Below are 12,951 nucleotides of genomic sequence, written 5' to 3' on the forward strand. Positions count from 1 at the left end.
CCAGCGATGCTGATCCATGTCAATCATGATGAACAATGCCCATTATGTCCATATTTTTTCAATGGTATTACCAAAGAGAGCAGCCCTTCTGTTTACTGTAGTGGTGGGGACCCAGAGATGTAATGTTGTGTGAGGGAATTGATTAAATCGGACAGGACAGTGTTCGTCGTCTTTTTTTTCTTTTGTCAAGTCGGCAGTCATTGTTCATCATGATTGACATGGATTTGCATCACTATAGGATGTGAATGATTACATTATGTGAATTTTTTTTCATGAAAGACGGCCAGATTCCCCTGTCTGCAGATTCCCATAATCACCAGGCCAGGGTTGTAGGCAAGAGGCCTTGTCCTTATGGGGCATGGGGGAGGCCACAGTATTACTTTTATACTGTCTCCACCCATTTTTTTTACAGCCAGGAGCCCTTTCAGGAAGCTTTCACATTTAGCAGTGGTAGTAATACAGCTATTACATATTTTGATTCCCACTGCAGCTGAAGGTTTACTCAGACATTTGCTGAACCTCCCAAACAGTGGATAAACCTGCAATTCATAAACTAAAGACACAGTGGGGATAATGCATATTCTTTCTCATTCTGTCTTAGGCCGCGTATACACGGTCGGTCAAAACCGATGGAAACGGACTGAAGGACCGGTTCATCGGTCCAAACCGATGGTGTGTGGGCCCCATCGGTCAATTATACTTCGGTCAAAATTTTTAGAACTTGCTTTAAAATTTAACCGATGGACGCCTAATCGATAGGTCAAAACCGACGGTTAGTATGCAAAAGCATCGGTTAAAAACCCATGCATGCTCAGAATCAAGTCGATGCATGCTTAGAAGCATTGAACTTAATTTTTCTCAGCACATTGTTGTGTTTTACGTCACCGCGTTGGACTGGATCGTTTTTTTAACTGATGGTGTGTAGGCACATCAGACCATCAGCCACTTCATTGGTTAACCAATGAGAACAGTCGTTTGGACCGTACGATGAAACCGGTCCGTCGGACTGCTTTCACCGTACATATCTGCCCGGGGACTTCTGTACGATGGCTGTACTAACCATCGTACAGAAGTCTGCACGTAAACAATACGCGGGGTGTGTCCGCGCCGTCGCCGCGGCGACGTGGGCGGGCCTGCCTTTTAAATGCTTCCACGCATGCGTCAAAGTCATTCGACGCATGCGAGGGACGGCGGGCGCTCGGACATGTACGGTAGGTCTGTACTGACGACCATACATGTCCGAGCGGGCAGGATTCCAGCGGACGGTTTTAAAACAAGTCCAGGAATATTTGCCCGCTGGGAAAAGGCCCGGCGGGCAAATGTTTGCTGGAATTCTGCCCGCTCGCGCCTACACACGACCGAACATGTATGCTGAAACTGGTCCGCGGACCAGTTTCAGCATACATGTTTGGTCGTGTGTACGGGGCCTTAGTGTGTGTTGGAGACTTGGATTATAAAGAGAAATAGTGCAGTGCTGGACTCCAGCTGACGCTCTGCGCAAGTGAAACAATGTAAACAGTGACTTCTCTTGTAATATCGATTGAACCCTTGACAAAACTTTTCGCTCTCCACCTGCTCTGGCACATACAATAAATAGCAGCTAGACTCAAAATCAAATTTTCTGTATCAGATCAAGCAGCAATTGGTTGCCAGAGGTTACAGCATATCATTACCGCTTATTGACTGGTTGCTTGAGGTTACATCACACACTGTGGCTCACTGGTTAGTCGCTAGAGGTTACAGCACATCATCTTCTCACTGCCTAGACACCATAGACTGGGGAGGTGAGTAGACCCATCAATAGAGAGAAAACTCCTAGGAATCCTAGAACTCCTGGGATCAGTGGCAGTGCTGGGGGGAAGGGAGGGTGTGATCAATGGCAATGCTGATTTTCTCGAATCGTTATCCAGGGCAGCATCCGAGAGATAGGATCCTCTTCCCTGAAACACATTAGTCCACCATTATACATTTCACAGTCTCACTTGTGTGCTTAAGATGTTGTGTTTCCTCCAGACCCACAGGAGCTGCAAGAAACGTTTGTTATTTTACCTTGTCTCTGTGCTAGTAGCAGGAGGCCCCCTGCCAGCATCCCATCCAGCCCAGCGGGCCTTGGGAGGGCAAGCAGGAGCAGCAATTCTGAGCAAAAAACTTGCTCTGCCTGAGATTTCCCCCCTTACAGAGGGATCTGCAATCAACCCCCCCAGCCTGGAACAAAAGCACTGGCTTTTACCCCATACCGCAAGGCTACAGGGACCTTCTGCTGCCACAATCTGGTGTACCTGGATCCCACAAATGCGTTGTGTGGGTAAGTGCAATCACTGGGCGCCCGCAACGAAACGGCGCCCACCTCGCCCGCAGCACTCCTTTACAGCAGAGCCAGTTCCTCTCCTCATGGACACAATGCGGGGAGTACCAAGATGGTGCCGGCGGGGGGAGGTCACTTCCGGTCACATTCATCAGCCATTTTCCCAGAGCCAATAAAAAAAGAAAAAAGGTTTCCAGTGACTTACTTTCTGGAAAAAACAGCAGAGTCCCCCTTCCTAATGAAGGCTCAGGAAGGAGGACACCAGCAACTGCGGCATGTGCAGGTATGTCCACCAACCTGCATGTGGCCAGCTGGGGGCGGGTCCAGAGCTCAAGCAGGAAGCAGTTAAAAAGGCTCCTCCTAGCAGAGGATCCTGGTGGCTGACCATGTCTGATGCTTCTCCACCCTGCCCTGCAGATCCTGCAAGCCAGGACAGCTTCAAGGTAAGCCAGAATACTAATAGCAAAGCAGGGGGTGCTATTACCATACGTGCAAATAGTATACAGTGAAGATATAATCAAGAAAAAAAAAATTAAAATAAATGCCAAACCAGTGCAGTAAATGGCATCCACCCAAGAAGAATGGTATACCAGTAATCAAAAAAATATATATGTTAATCATGTGCATATAATAAAGCAATAAGTCCGTTAGGAGATAAAACAGTAAATTGGTAAAATGTCCATAAAGTGAAATAACAACGGTGTTGTTAGTGCTCAAATTCCTTCAGTTCGTACTGTGAAAAGACAGGGAGGGTTGCCACCTTCAACAATTGAAGACACCACAATAGTGCATATAAGGATGGCACCTTACCAAAAGTAGTTGACCTTTTTCATTAGAAAAGAGGTCAAATAAGGCTTAGTGTCACCATGGACAGACTGTAGCAAATGGAGTTCCTTTGGTTCAGCTTGACTATGCGTCATTGAGCGTGGTAAAAAAAGAGAAATACCGCCATAGCATAATAACGTTTAATAAAAATATATAAAAACATACACAGTGCCGAGTGGCTCCTTACTTGGGGTGGTGTCCACGTCCCGGCCCTGAGGCTGTACGGCTTAGGTCGGATAGAGATGAGTCCTTGCTGCGGAGGCTGGCGTGCGCTCCACCTCTAACTTCAGAGGAACCAGCGGGACCGGAAGTTGATGCTGTGCGTGCTCACGTTACGCCTCGACGTACGTTTAGTCTATATCGTCATCAGGAAGCTAAAAAAGGTCAACTACTTTTGGTAAGGTGCCATCCTTATATGCACTATTGTGGTGTCTTCAATTGGTGAAGGTGGAAACCCTCCCTGTCTTTTCACAGTACGAACTGAAGGAATTTGAGCACTAACACCGTTGTTATTTCACTTTATGGACATTTTACCAATTTACTGTTTTATCTCCTAATGGACTTATTGCTTTATTATATGCATGTGATTAACATATATATTTTTTTGATTACTGGTATACCATTCTTCTTGGGTGGATGCCAGTTACTGCACTGGTTTGGCATTTATTTTAATATTTTTTATTTTAATTTCTCTTGATTATATCTTCACTGTATACTATTTGCACGTATGGTAATAGCGCCCCCTGCTTTGCTATTTGTGATTTCATTCAGTTCACAGAATTTTGGGGAGAAGCTCAAAACACTTTATTTATATATTTAATTATAAAAAAAATTGGACATACATTTTTTTGGTGCGAGACCCTTACCTATAAGACACTCCTGTGTCACTTCTGTCTTAACCTCATTTGTAAATACTGCTCAGGCAATCTTTGGCCACCTTTCCTCATGGGGACCCTTTCTGTGCTTGATTTCAGGCAAGGACCCCAGAGGAAAGGAAAACAAAAAGCAACAAAACATGTGCTTCATGCAACCACCGGTTTTCCACCTGAATGGAAAAAAACCTCTATGCCAAAAATGCATAGACAAAATGGTGGCTAAAGAATCGCAAGGTTATCTGCATGAAGTGCCTGCTCAACTCCTTTAAGAAAGAGATAAAGAGCACCATGGCACCGCTACGTTCAGCTATTGGGCTGTGAATCTTAATCTGGCAATAGCTTCCACCTGCACAGCCTGCACCTTGCTAATCTGGTTAACTCAGCTTCAAGAACTACTAGAAAGCGACACACCTAGAGAAGAGTTAATTAAAACCATCCCCATGCTGACAAGAGCAGCAGCTTTTTTAGCAGGCGCCTCGGCTGAGACTGTCAAAATATCTTCAAGAGCCATGGCGCTTCTCAACTCAGCCTGAAGAGCCCTGTGGCTGAAATCTTGGGGAGGTGACATCTCTTCAAAAAAAACAGGCTGTGCGGAATTTCATTCACCGGAGACCTGTTCTGGCCCAAACTAAAAACGTGCTGGACAGCAAAAGAACGAGGCTTTCTCCAAACCAAAAGAAACAAGGGGAAAATGCCCTTTCAGCGATTCAAGAAGTTTAATAAGCCGGGAACAAAGAAGCGTTGGGAACAGCAAAACAAAAAAGGCAAGGGTGAATTCATTCTCAAACCGCCTAACCCAAAAAACAAAAAAACAATGACTGTCATCAGGTAGGGGGCAGACTCGCAGCTTTCTCCAACCAATGGATGAAAGCAAGGAGAAACAAATTCATCATACGCACTGTAACAGAGGGCTACGCAATATAATTTACCTCGCACCCCCCAACCAATTACCTGGTAACCATGCTACCAAGAGATGAAGATTGAGTGAAAGCCTTTTTGGTATCCCTGCCAAATCTACTATATCAGAAGGTGATCCGCCCAGTACCTCAAGCAGAGGAACAAAGGGGGTTCTATTCCCATATCTTTGCAAAGAAAAAAAACGTCAGGCAAACTGAGGCTCATATTAAACCTCAATTCACTCAGAGGAATAAAATACAAAAAAATCAGAATGGAGTCTATTTACTCGATCAGAAACTTCCTACCACGGGAGACATTCATGGCAACCATAGACTTACATGATGCCTTTTTTACATGTACCCATAAAAGACAGTCACCAAAAATTCCTGAGGTTCGCAGTACAAGGGCCAGCAACCACTCAGCACCTACAATTTACAGCTCTCCCCTTTGGGCATTTCCCTCTCAAAGATAATGGCAGAAGTGCTAAAGGGTTTGAGACATTAAGGCATTGGCCATTATATCATACCTGGACGATCTACTATTCTTTGCAGATTCAGTAGAAACCTTAGAGAACAACCTGCGCACAAGCATGTCCCATCTGCAGAACCTGGGGTGGATAATGAATGCAGAGAATTCACAGATGACCCCAAGCCAAAGAGTGGTATATTTGGGCTAGATACTGGACTCCAGCTAACCAAAACCTACCTAATGGAAGAAAAGAACGAAAAAAATCACACAGGGCCGGTAACCTCTCTAAGAGAGACCAACGCCATCACAGTCAGACAGGGAATGGCATCTTCTATCCCAGCCGTAACATGGGCACAGATTTAAATAAGACCCCTACAGAATCATGTTCTATCCCAATGGGATGGCAACCACTCATCCCTGGTCAGGTCCATTCCGGTCCCGACCACAGACAAACAAACACTTCAGTGGTGGCTCAAACCACTTTGATACATCGAAGGACGTAAATGGACCCAATCCAACCCAGTCAGGATCACCACCGATGCCAGCGCTCTAGGCTGGGGGGCATACATGGAGGGCCTCTGCACACAGGGGTAATGGAGTTCCAGATGTGCCCAAGCCTCCTCAAACATGAGAGAACTCAGGCCCGTCGGAACAAGACAGGCAAAACAAGCAACTGCTTGGGGCCCCGAGCTGGCCTGGGGCCCCCAAGCAGGAGCCCGTTCGTTCCGCCGTGGGGATGGGGGCTTTCGTTTGCTGAGGGGAGAGAGAGTGAAGGCAGAGGCAGCCTGAGACTGTGGACTGCCCCGCCCTCGCCTATCCAGGAACAGTGAGAATGTAGGGAGGCGGGGCAGACACTGCTGACACCAAGTGAGAAAAGGTCGTGGGGGAGGAGCTGCAGAGACACATGGAGCAGAGGGAGCCGAGAGAGACATGGAGCCATGCAGGGGAAACCAAGAGGACACTGACAGAAAGTAAGTGCCTCTGATTCCGGCACCCAGCACTGCCAATGTACCCAGTCAGTCCCCACCACCACCGCTGATTCCATCCAGTCAGTCCCCCTCACCACAGACACTCATCCCACCAGCACAGCCACTCATCCCTACCCCCACCAGCACAGCCACTCATTCCTACCCCCCACCACTGACACTCATTTCTACCCCGCTGCAGTGGTTACCTAAGCGACTGTCCACTGGAAGGGTGAACCTTTGATGCAGTCAGTAAGGGGACGAATTCTCTGCAAGGTGACACTGACGGACACTGACGATGGGCACTGATATGCGGCACTGATGGGCACTGGTAGGCAGCACTGATGGGTGGCACTAATATGCAGCACTGATGGGCATTGATAGGCGGCACTGATGGGCACTTATGGGTGGCACTGATAAGTGAAACTGATGGGCACTGAAAGGCTGCAAAGATGGGTACTTATGGGTGGTACTGATAGGCAGAATTGCTGGGAACTGATAGATGGCACTTCTGGGCACTGATGGACATTGATATGCGGAACTGATAGGCATCCCCGGTGGCGCTGACAGTGGTAGGCATAGTAGGTGGGCACTGTATGGCAGCTGCCTGGGCATTGATTGGCAGCTGCCTGGGCACAGATTGGCATTTCCCTGGTGGTCTAGGGGGCATACCTGATGGTCCAGTGGGGGGGAAATCTCTGATGGTCCCGGCAGCATCCTGGTGGTCCTGGGTGGGCATCCAAGGGGGTCTGCGCTGATAAACAATCAGCACAGACCCCCCTGTCAGCAGTTATCCTGCTGGACGTCATATGACGTCCAGTCAGGATAACTGAACCACCGCCCGGCCATCATTTTGCTATAGGCCGGGCGGGAAGTGGTTAAGTTAGGTTTAAATTCAACCTGGATTTGTACTTTATGGGAAGTTAACCCTTATTGGTTTGACCTTTTCCCTTCAAACAGAAAATAATGCTTGATATTCAGGCCTATGGTACTGTTAACAAGCCCATTGTATCTTCACAGATCTATTGGGACTGGTTAAAAAGCGTATATGAGAGGTTTGTTTATTTCCAAATCTCAACTATTAAAAAACGATCTAGGGCTTGGGAATGTTTAGTGACTGAAGATGTTTTAAATGTTGAACTTCAATATATAGCAAAACCCTATTACAGAAACACAGCAGAAGTTTATATAAAAACAGATAATTGCTGATAAAAGCAACCTTATTTTGAGGATGGGGAAAACACGGGCCATCTCTTGTCAGGAATACAGGCGGTCCCCGGGTTACAAACAAAATAGGGTCTGTTGGTTTGTTCTCAAGTTGAATTTGTTTGTAAGGCGATAAGAGAGGGACCTCTCTCTGGTATTAGTTGCTGACCTATTCTCTTTTGATTTTATGTCATTCCACTTTTATGATATTTCATACTAAATAAATCTTTAGTTTTCTACATCTTTTGGTACTGTGTGCCCTTAAAGCCCAATTTATTAGTCCTTTCTTCAAATATTGTTTGTAAGGCGGAACAAGTACATTTTTTAAGTGTAGCTCCAGCCAAAATAAAAATGTTTACGTTTTTTGAATAGCATAGGGAAGGGTTAACACCCCCGTAATGTTTGTTTTGTTGTCTATGCCCCTGTTCAGAAGATTTTACCTCACTTTATGTCCCTATCACAATTGGATTTTGAGAATTTTGGGTTGTTGTGGAAACAAGAATTGGTGATAAAGCTTCAGTGGAGACACTACAAGACTCTGGTTCTGCCTCACGTGGAATATGCCATCCAGTTCTGGGCACCGGTCATCAGGAAGGATGTACTGGAACGGCAACAAAACTAATAAAGGGACTGGAGGACCTTAGTTATGAGGAAAGGTTACGAGCACTGAACTTGTTCTCTCTGAAAAAGAGACGCTTGAGAGGGGATATGATTTCAATATACAAATACCGTACTGGTGACCCCACAATAGGGATAAAACTTTTCCGCAAAAGAGAATTTAATAAGACATGCGGTCATTCACTAAAATGAAAAGTAAAGCAGTTTTACCTTAAACTGCGTAGAGGGTTCTTTACTGTAAGAGCGCTGAGGATGTGGAATTCTCTTCCACAATAAGTGGTTTTAGTGGGGGGCATCGATAATTTAAAAAAAACTATTGGATAAGCACCTGAACGATGACCACAACATACAGTGATATACAATGTAATACTGACATAAAATCACACACATAGGTCGGACTTGATAGACTTTTTTTGGCCTTGCCTACTATGTAACTTTTTTCCCATGAGAACACTTGCAGGAGTGAATTTCCCTTCCTAGAGGTAAATTTCCTCTCACTTCCTGTTGTCTCCCACCGTTTGTATGTAAGAGTTGTTTGCAAGTCAGATGTTTGTAACCCGGGAACCGTCTGCAATAAAACTCAGAAACCGATGACACTGCTCGAACTACCCTGGAGATTTCATCAGCGTTCTTTGACTTTTATATAAATCTGTATAGCAAGTAAAGTATCCTATAAGAAAATTGAATTGGAATTTTTTTTTAAATTCCATTACCATTAATAGAATTATCAGAATGATCAGTGGTTGATAGGGAGATGTTGGATCAGCACTTGACACTAGAGGAACTACAAATTGCTTCGGCTAGTTTGCCTAATAATAAAGCCCCAAGAGTAGATGGGTTACCGGGGGAGGTCTATAAGGTTTATGGAGATGATTTGTTGCCTGAATTGTTGGTCTTTAATTGAGGTCTTTAATACAGAATTGGAAATTGGATACCTTCCATCATCCATGAATGAAGCAATTATATATAGTTTTGATAAAAATCCTTAGTAATCCTGAATCATATTGCCCAATTTCACTACTCACTTCAGATGTCAAGTTATTGGCAAAAGTGTTATCCACCAGATTGACAAATATCTAAGATAGTACATATGGACCAATCTGGCTTCATTCCAAACAGATCTACGGCAATGAATAGTATAAGGCGTTTATTTCTTAATTTGCAGGTTCCATCTGAAATCTTGGGTAATAGAGCTATATTGCTGATGATTAAACAAAAGCTATAATGTATAGTATAAAATGGGATTTTTTGTGGCACTGTGTAGAAAAATTTGGTTTTGGACCCCAGTTTATAAGATGGATACAACTTCTTTATGCTGCCCCAGTGGCACGGGTAGCATAAAGTCCTGTAATGGACATATATCGGCACCCTTTGCATTGCAACGAGGAACAAGGCAGGGATGCCCATTGTCACCTTTGTTTGCTTTGGTCCTTGAACCCTTAGCTGCTTCTGTTTTTGTTGTCAATCATCAAATATTATTGGGTTTTGTAGATCTCTGGGAGAGGATAAAATTGCTTTATTTGCTGATTATACACTTTTATTTTTGGGAAATTTTTTCAACAAATATATTTGGAGATATAAGAATCCCGATTTAGATTGGAAGCTTTTGCAGTCACCTAAGGATGAAGGAGGCTTGGCTGTTCCTAATGCCAGGTCGGATTATCTGGCATCCCAACACCAGCAAATATGTGGCTAGAATAAGATAGATTGTGAGGATCCCATACAACAAATTATATTTTCTCAATTGCCAATAGTTCCTCTAGTTCAATTAATAGTAGCTTACCATTTTTATAATAAACATAGATATCCTACATTTTATCTGATACATAGGATTTGGACCACTGTTCAACAAGATACTCAGTATGAGGGATACACTTAAAGCGGTTCTCCACCCTAAAGTGAAGTCCCGCTGATCGGAACCCTCCCCCCTCCGGTGTCACATTTGACACCTTTCAGGGGGGAGGGGGTGCAGATACCTGTCTAAAGACAGGTATTTGCACCCACTTCCGGCCCGGCATTCATGGGCAAAAGACGGGCATTGCGTCACATCCCGTCGCCCCCCCGTTGTGTGCTGGGAACACTCGGCTCCCAGCACACAGCGGGAGCCAATCGGCTGGGCGCGGCGCGACTCGCGAATGCGCCGTAGGGAACCGGGCAGTGAAGCCGCAGCGCTTCACTTCCTGGTTCCCTCAGCGTGGATGGAGGGGGAGCATGCAGGGTGACGAGCGATCGCTCGTCATCTGCTGTGGACGGCGCTGGACTCCAGGACAGGTAAGTGTCCTTATATTAAAAGTCAGCAGCTGCAGTATTTGTAGCTGCTGGCTTTTAATATTTTTTTTTGGGCGGAACATCCGCTTTAATATATTAATAAGGTGACTAAAGCGCTGGTATGAATAATCAAATTTGAATAAATAATAAAAGATAATTAAATGATAAAAGCCGCAACCATAAAAAGTGTTTTGACACTGTGAATAATATGGGTTAATGTGTGATGGTGCTAAAATTAACCTCTTATTTAAAAAACACATAGAGGCAGATCCACAAAGCACTTACGCCGGCGTATCTCGAGATGCGCGGCGTAAGTGTATATATACACGCCAGTGTAACTATGCGCCGTATCCACAAAACGAGATACGCCTGAAAATCTGCTTTTTTTTCGACCAACCGTAACTTTTCTGCGCCGGCGCATTGTGGGCGCATATATATGCTGGGACGCACCATTGATTGCTATTCAAATATGCAAATGAGGGAGATACGGCGATCCGCGAATGTACGTGCGCCCGACGCGGGCTACGCGCGCCGCGCCTATGTTATACGTCCGGCCTACAGTTACCCCTCATAAAAGCAGGGGTAACTTTGCACCAGACGTGTGCAGGTCAGCTGGAGAGCAGCTTCAGCAGCACCGTTAGGGACGAGCTGAGCATCCACACTTGCAGGACAACAATCTGAATGCCAACATGCCAGGGCATCCATGGTCATAGCTATACTACTGGCTTCACAGGTGCGTAGGAGGAGGAGGGCACAGGAGCGGATATACCGACCGCGCCTAAACGTCTTTGGCATGCGGGCTTCGGAGGTGTATCGCATCTTCAGATTCAGCCCTGCTGCCATCCTGGAATTAACCACAACCCTGAAAGATGACATCACCAGCCAGACACACCGCTCACAAGCAGTGGAGCCACTGGTCAAGGTACTGGCAACACACCATTTCCTTGCCAGTGGCTTGTTCCAGTGTACAAGTGGACTTGTGGCTGGGATGGCACAATCCTCCATTAGCAGATGTGTGCACCAGGTTGTCCCCGCAATCCTCAGACGCACGGCCCACCACATTGTCAGACCCACCCAGGAGCATCTGCGGGTGAAGGCAATGCGTGATTTCTACAGTATTGCAGGATTCCCACGCACTGTGGGGGCCATTGATGCACACAATGTGGCACTACGCCCCCCAGTGACACAGAGCACATATACCGCAATCGGAAGCACTGGCATTCCATCAACGTACAGGTGATAGCCGATGTCCAATGCCTCATATGGCACGTCCGTGCCAAACACCCAGGGTCCAGCCACGACAGCTACATATACCGTTAAAGCCCCATCCCAACAGAATTTGAACAGAACATGTACGGGAACAGCTGGCTGGTTGGTGAGTGACATAGGAGCTAGGCATGACTGTCCGACTGTCCGATCCCTTAGTGAGGATGGGGGCTCCGGGACCTTCCACGATCGAGGGATCTGCCTCGGGAGGTTGACATGGTGGGTGCCAAAGACAGGTAAGTGTCCTTATTAAAACACAGTTAGGTAGATTCAGTAAGAGTTAGGCCGGCTTATCAGTAGATAAGCCGACCTAACTCAGAATCTACGCCGACTTATGTTTAAGCGTAATTCTCAATCAGAGATACGCTTAACATATCTAAGATACGATGGCTTGCGCCGTCCCTATCTTAGGTTGCAATATTTCGGATGGCCGCTAGGTGGCGCTTCCATTGCGGTCGGCGTAGAATATGTAAATTAGTAGATACGCTGATTCACGAACGTACGCCGGCCGCCGCAGTACATTTACGCGTTTCCGTAAGGCATTTTCAGGCCTAAAGTTATTCCATCTATTAGGTGGAATAGTCATGTTAAAGTATGGCTGCCGTTCCCGCTTCAAGATTCGAAATTTTTACGTCGTTTGCGTAAGTCGTCCGCGATTGGCGATTTAAGTCGTTTACCGTCCACGTCGAAATCAATAGGCCCGTGCGGCGTACTTAGCCGCAATGCACACTGGGAAATGTAGGCGCCCGGCGCTATGCGCAGTAAAGAAGACGTGAAAGACGTAAGGTCAAGCACAATTAACATACAACACGCCCCCCTTACACACATTTGAATTTTGGCGCCCTTACGCCTGCCCGCTTTAGGCTACGCCGCCGTAACTTAGCAGGCAAGTACATTGTGAATCATGTACTTGCCTCGCTAACTTACGGCGGCGTAGCTTAAATTCCTTAAGCTACGCCGCCGCAAAGTTACGCCAACGTACCTGAATCTACCTTAGGCCCCGTACATACGAGAGGATCCATCCGCTGAAAAATCTCAGCGGATCGGTTTCAGCGGATAGATCCCCTGGTGTGTACGTTCCAGCGGATATTTATCCGCGGATATTTCCGAAATTTGTAGACATGCTTACAAATCTATCCGCTGGAATCGGCACCAGCGGATCGATCCGTTGGTCTGTACAGACTCACCGGATCGATCCGTCCGAACCCATCCCTCGCATGCGTCGTAATGATTCGACGCATGCGTGGATATCCTTATA

The 12,951-nt window shown here is 46.1% G+C and overlaps 1 protein-coding gene across 3 annotated transcripts in view; it reads left to right on the plus strand.

Annotated features, from left to right (window-relative positions):
* The window catches only part of EPS8L3 (EPS8 like 3), a 195,628-nt gene that overhangs the window by 19,116 nt on the left and 163,561 nt on the right, over nucleotides 1-12,951 (plus strand). The window lies entirely within an intron of this gene.

Source organism: Rana temporaria, chromosome 2, assembly GCF_905171775.1.
Source record: "Rana temporaria chromosome 2, aRanTem1.1, whole genome shotgun sequence".
NCBI lineage: Eukaryota > Metazoa > Chordata > Amphibia > Anura > Ranidae > Rana > Rana temporaria.